At 39.8% G+C, this 12,675-nt stretch overlaps 1 long non-coding RNA gene across 1 annotated transcript; it reads right to left on the minus strand.

Annotated features, from left to right (window-relative positions):
* On the minus strand, positions 1-10,262 carry LOC148123811 (uncharacterized). The gene is made up of 3 exons (XR_015740519.1): positions 10,057-10,262; positions 1,041-1,116; positions 1-93 (listed from the first exon to the last, which is right to left on the minus strand). It is a non-coding gene; the product is annotated as an uncharacterized LOC148123811 (long non-coding RNA).
* Positions 10,263-12,675: the final 2,413 nt, after the last annotated feature.

The raw sequence follows: 12,675 nt of genomic DNA on the forward strand, positions 1-12,675 counted from the left end.
CACTTGGTGTTTTCCTTTGGGATCCAGGCCAGTGGTTGGTTCATCTAGTAGCCACACGGTAGGATTACTCCACATGCTCAGAGCAAAGCACAACTGAAATGCGGGAAATTATATTTAACCCTTTTAAATATTTCACACATACAAAAGATGGAAATGTGAACAATACACATTTCAATATGTTCTTCAAACACGTTTTCCTAATGGAAAAACAACATATTAGTGAGGACAAACTAATGTTACTCTTCTGGGATACTAACTAATACACTGGGAATTATTAAAAGCTATTTTAACTTTTATATGATGTATTCTTGAAGGATTGGAATGGTCAAAGATATTCTTTCATTTGTTCTACTACAATCTTCATCAAGCTTGAGAATAGTCTTTATAGCTGAACACATAATATATTTGGAGATGCAACAAGTCTTTGGGGGTAAATTTGTGCATGTTTAATTCATTTATAATTCCATACAGCCTCCCTGTATTGCAGCCCATCAGCAATTCATGAAAATGGAGCCATTACAAACTGAGCTGCATAATGTAAACCAGGACGTTAAAAATCACAATACTATCCAATGATTCTTAAACATGTCTAGATTTGTTCTATATGGTTGTCTATGTACTCAGGTTTTCAGAATGTGCATTATTTAAGAATCTTCATGTTCTATATAATTCCTACTGTTATATAACAGAATTTCAGAAGTTGGAAATTTTGGGGTTTGAGTACTCAGGGGCATGCTATTTTGCCATTTCATAGCATGGTCTCTCTTTCTTCACTCATGTGAAAGACTGACTTATTTTCAAGCAAGGAGAACAAGTTCTGGTTATGTATGATGGCTTGCCAGGGGAAGTGCAGATCTTTAGGCATCTGAGCATGCTAGTGCCAAAACACCACCTCCCTTCTCTTCAGCCAGGTGTCTCGTTTCATCATCTCCATTCCTTTATTCTGTGGTAATATTTTCAAGGAGAGGAAAACTGGGCAAAAATGCACTGAAGAATTAAAAGGTGGAATAAGACAGCACAGTTGGATAGATAGAGCTTACCTTTCTACTTAATCCAACAGATAATGTCTTAGTTGTCTTTTTAAAGTGCTCTTCAAGTTGTAGAACTGGAGCTATTCTGAAAAAAAGCAGAAGCTTCTATTATTTTATTCTCTATATATGAGGCTCTTTCTATGACAATTGCACTATACCGGTAGAGCACACTGCAATAAAACCACTGGTATATATGTAGGGGTGTGTCTGTGTGTTATACACACACAGTGTGTATGTACGTATGTGTGTGTGTCAGAGGTGGTATTCAACAGGTTCTGACCAGTTCTGGAGAACTGGTAGCGGAATTTTTGAGTAGTTTGGAGAACCAGCAAATACCACTTCTGACTGGAGATTTTACAGTATCCTTCCCCTGCCACACCCACCAAGCCGCACCCACAGAACTGGTAGTAAAAAAATTTGAATCCCACCCCTGGTGTGTATGTACGCATGTATCTATGTATGTGTGTGGATCTATGTACGTATCTATGTATGTTCTTTTTGCTAATCACTCAAAGAAAATTTATACTTTCCAGAGTATTGTTAATTTCAGATATGCAGCCTGAGAAATTCAACTCCTAAGAAAGAAAAATCTTGAGAAATAAATTTTATAATAAAAACAATATCTTGGGCTCTCAGTGCCGATTAATAGCCATGGTAACATCATCCTTTTATGGCTGCAATAATCTCCAAATGTTCTTTCGTGGTGAGAGAATCAGAGAAGTCAAAGAGATGGCCGGAAATAATTCGCCACCCGCAGCATTCAACCCAGCCAAAGAGGACTGGGAATCATATATCAACAGGTTCCTGATGTTCCTAGAGGGTAACAAACTACAAGGAATCACGGACCAAAGGAAGAGAGCCATATTCCTGACGCATTGCGGACCTACCATTTTTTAAATGGCCAAAGCATTGGCAAAACCGCATGATGTCAAACAGATGGCATGGCCGGACCTGAACCGGATGCTGAGAGCCCATTACGTGCCTGTTGTTTCCAATTTTATTCGAAGACACGAATTTTATAAACGGGATCAACGAGAAGGCGAAAATATCAGGGATTTCGTAGCAGCACTAAGGGACATTGGAGGAGCATGCGAATTTCTCAACATGGACGAAGCCATGAGAGATCGCGTGGTCCTTGGTTTGAGAGACACTACCCTCCAGAGCAAACTACTAAATCAACCCAACATCACTGTAAATGAAGCCATCGCTGAGGCAACCGCAGCTGAAGCAGCAAAAAAATCTGCGGCGAAAATGAAGCAAATGAATACGGCCAACAGCCCAAGCCAGAGCAGAGAAAAGAAAGTGGAAGGTACCCAGAAACACACTACCGCAACCACCCACAATGAAGACATCGAGTCACCAACTGACTCTGAGGACGAAGACGAAGAGGTACATAGGCTCCAGTCAGAACGGAACCGGCGAGAAAAAAGAGGAAGGAAACCTGATTTTCAGTGTGCCGGATGAGGAGGAAATCACCCGCGTTCTGAGTGCCGTTTTTTGGATGCCATCTGCAGGCACTGCGAAAAACAGGGGCACATTGCAAGGGTCTGCCGGAAAAAAAAAGAGCTATAGTCCAAAAAGACGAGGCAGCACCACCACCCCCAGAACTAAGGAGAAGCAAACCGGAAGTCATTGGAGCCGGGAAAATAGAAGTCAGTGGCTCAACGAAAAGGAAGAAACACACTAGACAATTATCATTGGGAATGCCAGAGCAACTGATGCTAAGAAGGTTCGAATAAACGTCAAAATAGAGGGAGAGCCATGTGAAATGGAAGTGGACTCCGGCTTGTATCTGTCAATGGTATCATGGAACACAATAAAAAGCTTGGTACCAGACATACGATTAAAAGAACTCGAAGAGCAAAGCCTAACGTTAAAAGACTACCAAGGAAACAAGATTCCGTAGTTGGACTGGGACATTTCAAAGTAAAATTCAAGAAACACTGAAGTTCTCCCATTGACCATCATCGACCGAGACTGCTCCAGCCTGCTTGGTTTAGAATGGTTTGCGCCTTTGGGGATCGAAGTGAGAGGAATCAACAGTGTCACTGAGACGGACTGGGAAGAAAGCCTGATGAAGGAGTTCCAGGACGTATTCGATGGGATGCTAGGCAAGTACCGTGGGACCCCTATCTCATTTAGCCTAAACCAGAACATAGCCCCCATCCGGCTAAAGGCCAGATGCGTCCCCTTTGCGTTAAAGCCAAAAATCGATGAGCAACTAAACAAACTCATCGCACAAGGGGTGTTAGAGCCAATCGACCATGCAAGATGGGAAACCCCGATTGTGACTCCTGTGAAACCAGATGGGTCTGTGCGCATCTGTGGTGACTATAAGGCCACCCTGAACCACGCATTACAGCATAGCACATACCCCGTTCCAGTAGTCCAGCACCTCTTGCACTCGTTGTGGGGAGGAAAAGTTTTGGAAAGCTTGATCTCGCACAGGCATATCAACAATTGCTGGTTGATTCCGAGACGGCAGAGGCACAGACTATTGTAACACATAGGGAGGCATTTAAATGCAACAGATTGCGTGGTGTCAGCATGGCCCCCGGCGTTTTCCAAAGCCTGATGGAACGCCTCCTCCAAGGACTAAAAGGGGTGGTTCCCTATTTTGATGATGTATTGATATCGGCCGGAAATAAAAAAACAACTAAAGGACCAGCTAAGGGCAGTCTTGCAAAGGTTTAGAGAAGCAGGACTCAAGGTCAAAAAAGAAAAATGCCAACTTGCCACAAATCAGGTCGAGTTCCTAGGATATCTTATTGATGAAGCAGGAATCCACCCCATGGAAAAAAAAAATACGAGCGATAAAAGAAGCACCCAGACCCCAAAACAAAACAGACTTGCAGGCATTCTTGGGACTCATTAATTTTTATAATGTCTTTTTGCCACAGAAGGCAACAATAGCAGAACCACTACATAGGATTATGATCTGCCCATGTACTTGTTTCAATATTTATTTCTTGAATATTAGATATTAATTCTGTTGAGGTCCAAATCATATCTATTCTGGACCATGATAAATGTCTATTTGAGTAAAAAGTATATTGTTGAATTTTAGCATTTCTTTCTCTCCATATATTTTTTAAGTTTAATTCATCTATCATTTTGAAAAAGGATTTAGGGAGAGTCTTTCTATTTTGTCTTGTTGCTGTTGCTGTATAGTTCAGTTTATTGTCTACAATTCCATTGAAATCTCCCATCATAACTATGTTAATATAGTCCAGTCCCATTGTTTTCATATGTAATTTTTTATAAAATTCTTCTTGTTTATCATTCGGGGCATAAATTGCAACCAGGAGTGTTTTTGTATTATTATCTACTATTTCGACCATTAATACTCTTCCCTCTTCATCAGTATGAATCAGTTTTGCTGGGATAGTTTCTTTAATATATAAAACCACTCCTCTTTTCTTACAGTGGGTCAGAGAAGTAAATATTTTCCCTAATTTTGGTCATGCCAGTAATTGTTCATGTTGTTTTTTAATATGTACTTCTTGTAAGCAAATTATATCAAATTTTAACTTCTCTAATTTGTGAAAGGTTTTTCTTCTTTTGGTAGCTGAGTTCAGTCCATTTATATTCATAGAAATCAGTGTTTTTTCCTCTATGATTATATTTTGTATTTAGGTCTAACAGCTCTTGTAGATCTTACTTCACGTTGTTCTTTAGTCTCCACTTGTCCACCTACTGCGCCTTCTTCTTTTCCCATCCCCATTTGGTCCTCTTGAAGTTCAGTTGAGATGATCTCTTTTTCTATCTCTATTTCTCTTTTTTCGAAAAATTCATTGTAGAATATTTCTGCTTTCTCAATTGAGTCAATTCTGTGTCTCTGTTCTTGCCACGTAAACATTAATCCTTCTGGAATCAGCCATCTATAATTCACCCCTTTTTTCAATAACATTTTAGTCAGGAATCGATATTCTCTTCTCATCTCTCTCACTTTTCTGGGTACTTGTTTTAAGACCACAATCTCATTGTCTTTATATTTCAACGTCTTCTCTCTTGCCACTTGTAATATTTGTGTTTTAATAGTTTTTTTTTTTTGTAAATCTGACGTGAACCTCTCTTGGTAGATTGTTCCTCATCGCATATCTTGTGAAGACTCGGTATATCTCATCTACTCCATCCATCATCTTTTCCTCTGTTATTCCCAGAGCTCCAGCCAGGATTTCTATCATTATTGCAGCCAAATTTTGCCCTTTTTCTTCCTCTATATTTTGAAATCTGAGATAGAATTCTGACCTGTCCATCTCCCACTTCAACATCCCACTTTTGTCTTGTTCAACCATTGTTAATCTGCTATCAATATTTCCAATTGTCTCGTCTCTTTGCTTATCTTTCTCTTCAATTTTTTGGAGTCTCTCATCATATTTCACCATCATTTGTTGAATATTTTCAACTTTTTCATCAGTCTTCCCAATTCTTTGTTCAATACTCTCCGTCCTTTGTTCAATACTCTCCATCCTTTGTTCAATACTCTCTGTCCTTTGTTCAATATTCTCAGTTCTTTGTTCAGTGCTTTCTATTTTCTCTTCAATGATATCCGATTTCATTTTAAGTTCTTGAATTCCTTGCATAATCATCTTTAAGTCCACTTGTCCTTTATCTTGCATCGACATTATCTGGGTTAAATGTTGTCCTCCAGCTGTTGGTGAAGCAGGAGCAGAAGTTGAAATGCTAGAAGGTATGGGTTTCTTACTCATTTAGGTAACTCAGGGTCTTCAGACTCTTTTAATCCAATTAGTAGAGTGGTCAATTATAATCCAACTGGGAAAAGAGAAAAATAAGAAAAATAAGAAAAAGACAATAAAGAAAAAAGCCCAAAATTAAAAAGAAAAGGTTCTTCAGGTTCTTCTAGACCTTAATCCTATTGTGAGATAGTCAATATGATTCAAAATAAAAATTAAAAATGAAGAGAAAAAGAATAAAACCCAATAGTACTAAAAAATAGTAAGAAGAAAAAAAGAATTCTTCAGGTTCTTCACACCTTAATCCAATTGGAAAATCTCAAAAATAAAAAATAGCCATAAAAATGAATCAAAAGTGAAAATGGAAAAGGCAAAAATCCCAATAAGAAAAAGAAAAAAATATTCTGAGGCGTTCCCTTTACAAAGAAAAAATAAATAAATGAAAAATAAATATACAATTATTACAAAATACTATGGGATTGAAGAGGAGGGATAAGACAACTAAGAAAAAATAAAAAGAGTACACTGCATTTTATTTAATTGTCCAAGGCTCTTATTATGGCTTCTTCACAAGTTTCAAAGCCAAGTTTCAAATATTCAATTGTTGATAGAAGTTCCAAAAGAGCACCTGTAAAAACATTCTCCAGTGTTCTTCCCTCTATCTTATCAAATTCCAGTGTCCTTGAGAGAGAGTTTTTCACAGTTCTCTCAACTTCAAATAAAGTATTTTTCAAGCCTCTAGTTGGCAGTGTTACAAAGTTTCTTCGTATGATGGCAGATGACAATTAAATGGAAAGGACAAAAAAGAAGATCTAGATGGACACTAAATAATACTATTTTAAAGGAAAAAGACTTCACACAATGGATGGAGAAAGAATTGGCCTTCTTCTTTAGTGAAAATAAAAAAGAAGATACTTCAATACAGAATGTTTGGGATACAATGAAGGCATATGCGAGAGGATTAATAATAGACTATACAAAGAAAAAGAACATTAGGAAGAGGCAAACTATCAAAGCTTTAGAAGATGATCACAAAAAACTGGAAAAAGAATTACAGAAAATGCCACAGAAAGAAGATATTAAACTTAAAATGGACATAATTAAACATAAAATGGGTCAGATAGAGAAAGAAGAACTGGCACAAAAAATTAGAAGTGCTAAACAGAACTATTTTGAAGATGCAGATAGGCCAGGTAGATGGTTAGCATACAAACTGAGAAAGGAGAAAGAATCAAGGAAAATACTGCAGTTAATAGACGATCACAGACAAATGTGCTATGGTAATAAGGAGAAAAAGGCAATTATCTGAGACTTTTATGGACAACTATATAAACAAGAGGATATTGATGAGGGGAAAATTAAACAGTATTTACAAAATGCTAACCTACCTACCATGGTCAGAAGCTTATATTACACTTATTCCAAAAGAAGGGGCCGATCCATTACAAATCAAGGACTATAGACCTATTTCCTTACTGAATGCAGATTATAAAATTTTTGCTTCAATTTTGGCAGAAAGGCTTAAAAAATACTTAAATAATTTTATTCATTCTGATCAGAATGGATTCCTGCCAAAGAGACAAATTAAAGACAATATGAGGGTAATTCTGGACACTTTGGAATATTATGAGGCGCATCCTGAAAAACAAATGGCTTTGATATTTCTAGATGCCCAAAAGGCATTTGATAATTTTCCCATGTCATTGTAGTTGTGCTTTTAAAGTTGTAGCAACATTTCGGCAAATGAACACTATACAGAAGCCTGATGATGGCAGATGAGATTCTACCAAACGTTGCTACAACTTTAAAAGCACATCTACAATAATGGGAAAATACTGTAACAAAGCTGAATGCCATACATGTAAGTACCGCGAAAACTTAAGAAAATATATATATATATATATATATATATATATATATATATACACACACACACACACACACACACACACACACACACATACATACATACATACGTGTGTGTGTGTGTGTGTGTGTGTGTGTGTGTGTGTGTTTTAAGTTTTCACGTGGTACTTACATGTATGGCATTCAGCTTTGTTCGGTATTTTCCCACGTCATTGTAGTTGTGCTTTTAAAGTTGTAGCAACATTTCGGCAGAATCTCATCTGTCATCATCAGTATAGTGTTCTGTATAGACTCACAGATGAACACTATACAGAAGCCATATATATATATATATATATATATATATATATATATATATATATATATATATATATATATATGTGGATCTTTGGTTGTTCGGGTTTTCTCCGCGTAAGATTCGAAGTATCTAGCAACGTTTCGATGAAGTCTCATTCATCATCTTCAGGCTTCTGTCTCCGGCTCTGTGCTTTTCAGAGTAATGTGAGATTGCAGCTGCTTCCTCCTTTTAACTGCCAGTGGGGGTGGGACTTGATTGGGTGGGGGCTTGGCTGTGTTCTGATTGGGTGGGGTGTGTTCTCATTGGTAGGGGGTTTGGTTGTGTTCTGATTGGTTGGGGGTTAGCCGTGTTCTGATTGGTTGGAGGCGTGTTCTGTTCAGGTGGGGGCTTGGCTATGCTCCGGTTAGTCTTAGTTGCTGGGGGATTTGAGCTGGGGAGTTGTGATCTTGCTGTTTGGCTTCTAGTTCGTGGTCCTGTTGCATCTTCATAGTGGGTGTCGGTTTGCTTCATGTATGGCTCGGAGGGGTTTGAAGTGGGTAGTGATGCAGCTGTAGTGCAGCTTCTGGTCCATGGTCGTGTCTCATCTTCTGAGTGGGTGAGAGTCTGTTTTCTACATGGAAGTGTGGTGGTGGCATCTTGTGTGGCTCTCATGGGTGTGGGTCTGGTGTCCTTCTTCAAAACAGCATTCTGCACAAACAGAAAAATATCCACCATCCTAAGAAACCCCAAAGACAAAATCGAATTAGAAAACCAAGGAGTATACGAAATCCCCTGCACTGCCTGCCCTACCACATACATTGGACAAACTAACAGAAGAATAAATGCACGCATTGAAGAACATAAGAACTCAATCAAAAAAGAAGAAACGACCTCTTCCCTGGTCCAACACCTCAAAGCCACAGGACATGAAATTGATTTTAAAAATACCAGAACTATCGCCAAAACCGAACACTTCAACAGCAGAATAATCAGAGAAGCCATAGAGATAGAAAAACGCCCACACAGCATGAACAAACGAGATGACACCTCCCGCCTTCCAGCCATTTGGAAACCCGCCCTCATGAACAGAGGAGTACCTAACATGAAGAAGGACACCAGACCCACACCCATGAGAGCCACACAAGATGCCACCACCACACTTCCATGTAGAAAACAGACTCTCACCCACTCAGAAGATGAGACACGACCATGGACCAGAAGCTGCACTACAGCTGCATCACTACCCACTTCAAACCCCTCCGAGCCATACATGAAGCAAACCGACACCCACTATGAAGATGCAACAGGACCACGAACTAGAAGCCAAACAGCAAGATCACAACTCCCAGCTCAAATCCCCAGCAACTAAGACTAACCGAGCATAGCCAAGCCCCCACCTGAACAGAACACGCCTCCAACCAATCAGAACACGGCTAACCCCCAACCAATCAGAACACAACCAAACCCCCTACCAATGAGAACACACCCCCACCCAATCAGAACACAGCCAAGCCCCCACCCAATCAAGTCCCACCCCACTGGCAGTTAAAAGGAGGAAGCAGCTGCAATCTCACATTACTCTGAAAAGCACAGAGCCGGAGACAGAAGCCTGAAGATGATGAATGAGACTTCATCGAAACGTTGCCTAGATACTTGAATCTTACGCGGAGAAAACCCGAACAACCAAAGATCCACATATAAATACCATGAGAACCTCAGAAAACAAATATATATATATATATATATATATATATCTTAAGTTTTTATGGTACCTACATGTATGGTATTCAGCTTTGTTCGGGTATTTTCCTGAACAATACAGATGAACACAATACAGAAGCCTGATGACGGCAGATGAGATTCTGCCAAAACGTTGCTACAACTTTAAAAGCACAACTATAATGACATGGGAAAACACCCGAACAAAGCTGAATACCATACATGTAAGTACCCGTGAAAACTTAAGAAAAATATATATATATATATATATATATATATATATATATATATATATGTATGTATATATATATATATATATATATATATATATATATATATATATTCAGCAAATGCCAAAATCAGCAAACGTCACCAAGATACTCTTACTCTTACATGGAAAAAGAGCCGAACACACTTAGACCTACATACCTGTACCCATGAAAATCTACGAAAACAAATATCGTACCTCTACGGGGAGGAAACCTTCTGACCTATGACAAACTCGAAGTCCGAAGAGCCACCATCTTGTGTGATCTCACATTCCTACGCAATTGCTGAGACAAAAATGTGATCCCCACATTCCATTCCAAAACTTCAGCCACTGAAAGGATCCTGAAAAGAAAGGAATTAGCCCTAATCAGAAACGAACTCTACAAGAAAAGATTCCTACAAACCAACAGAGACCTACTCACACTCCATCTCAAACTCAGCAACAAAATCCACCCAGCACTCTGGGATAAATCCAAACAACTAGCCTTCTGGAGAGCCGAAACAGAAACCTCCCACAAGACAGACACACACACCAGAAAACTCCACAGACTAGAGAAATACCAGAAACCCAACCCTTCCCCACAACAACACATGAAACAAACAGTACAAAATATATCAGACAGAACTCTCACCATAGCAGAACCAATGTCCTTTCCAAAGGATTCAACTTCACAGTTGCCCCCAAATGCATCCCCACTGAAAACATTATATGTGGAGTTGAAGCTAGCCTAACCAAAATCAACCCAGATGCAGCCAACAAAATCAGACTTGAAGTCACCAACATCCTCTGCTCCAGCAATCCACCCAGAAGCAACCTACACAGAGAAGAACAAAAAGCACTCACCAACCTGAGGAAAGACAGCAACATAGTCATTCTCCCAGCAGACAAAGGCAACACCACAGTCGTAATAAACACATCAGACTACCACTCCAAACTATCCAACCTACTTCAAGACCCTGCTTACAAACTTCTGAATACTGACCCCACCACCTACCTAGAAAAAACCACCAAATCCAAAATAAAAGTGTCTCCCATCAGCGAAGAGATCCAGCAGAGAATCATCCCCAGAGAAAAATCATCCAGATACCCTAAGCTCTATGGCGTCCACAAGATACACAAAGAAGAAATACCACTCAGACCCATAGTCAGCTCCATAGGCTCACCTCTATAGAATCTTGCCAAATTTCTCACCAAACAACTCCAGCCCTACACAGAATCCAACACCTCACACGTACAAAACTCCTTCCACTTCATAGAAACAATAAAGAAACAAAACCTACAACCCAGCGACCTACTCGTGAGCTTCAATGTCATATCCCTTTTCACCCAAGTACCCATCAAAGAAGCCTTGACAGCCATCCAAAACAAATACAACCCCCCCCCCCAAACACATCCTAGATCTGACCAACCACTGCCTAACCAACACATACTTCATCCACAATGGACAAAGATACAAACAGATAGAAGGAGCACCCATGGGATCAGCTTCTCACCCGTCATTGCTAACCTATACATGGAACAGTTTGAAACCAACGCTCTAGACAAATCCAAACACAAACCCAAACTCTGGCTCAGATATGTAGATGACACTTTCATAATTTGGCCACACGGGAAAGAAAAACTGGACAACTTCCTCACACATCTTAACAACCTACACCCCAAAATACAATTCACCATGGAAACAGAAACCAACAACCAACTCCCCTTCCTGGACATCCTAATTTACAAAAAACCCAATGGCTCCCTAAGACACACCATCTATCGGAAAAAAACACACACCAACCACTACCTAAATGCACAATCCCATCACCACCCTGCACAGATCAACTCCGTAGCCAAGACCCTCATCTCCAGAACCAAACGCCTAGCTGACAAAGACCACCTGAGAACAGAACTACACACCCTCACTAACATATTAATTTCCAACGGATTCCAAAGAAACATTATCACCAATCTAATCTGAAAAGAGATACCCCCAAAAAACCAAGACGCAGAACAAGACAACGGTATCGCACTCCTCCCCTACATCAAAGGCACCACAGACAAAATCAGCAAAATTCTCCACAAACACAATATTAGGGCAGCCTTCAGCACTGACCAAAAAATAGCCAACATCCTAAGAAACCCCAAAGACAAGATCCAGCTAGAAAACCAAGGAGTTTATGAAATACCATGCAACAATTGCCCAGCCACATACATTGGACAAACCAACAGGAGAATAAATGCACGTATCGCAGAACACAAAAACACAATCAGAAGAGAAGAAAATATTTCCTCCCTCTTCCAGCACCTTAAAGCCACAGGACATGAAATTAATTTTGAAGGAACCAAATTAATATCCAACACTGAACACTCCAGCAAGAGAATAATCAGGAAAGCCATTGAGATAGAGAAATACCCCCATAACATGAATAGATGGGAAGATACCTCCCATCTACCAGACATCTGGAAGCTAACCCTCTACAACAAACGAGTCCCAGCCATGAAAACCAACACTAGACCCGAAACAACATGGGACACCACTGCCAATCCCCCTCATCAGACCAGGCCCAAGCCCATCCTATAAACGAAGGACAACCACCATTCAGAAAACAGACCATGGCTGCCTCGCCAGCTGTCACATCCCCCGACCCCAAAACCAAAAAAGCTGACACATACCAAGAGCACAGACCCAGACCCCAAACTCGAAGCCAGACTAAAACCCAGAATGCTACATCACAGCCACCCGCTCCATATATCACATCAGAAAACTCAGGAAATTACACAAGAACTCAAGAAGTTGCAACACAGCAAATGACCCAGGATATCACAGCA

Source organism: Pseudonaja textilis, unplaced genomic scaffold (genome assembly GCF_049901715.1).
Source record: "Pseudonaja textilis isolate UNSWEBS1 unplaced genomic scaffold, rPseTex1.2 PTEXCTG288, whole genome shotgun sequence".
Lineage (NCBI taxonomy): Eukaryota > Metazoa > Chordata > Lepidosauria > Squamata > Elapidae > Pseudonaja > Pseudonaja textilis.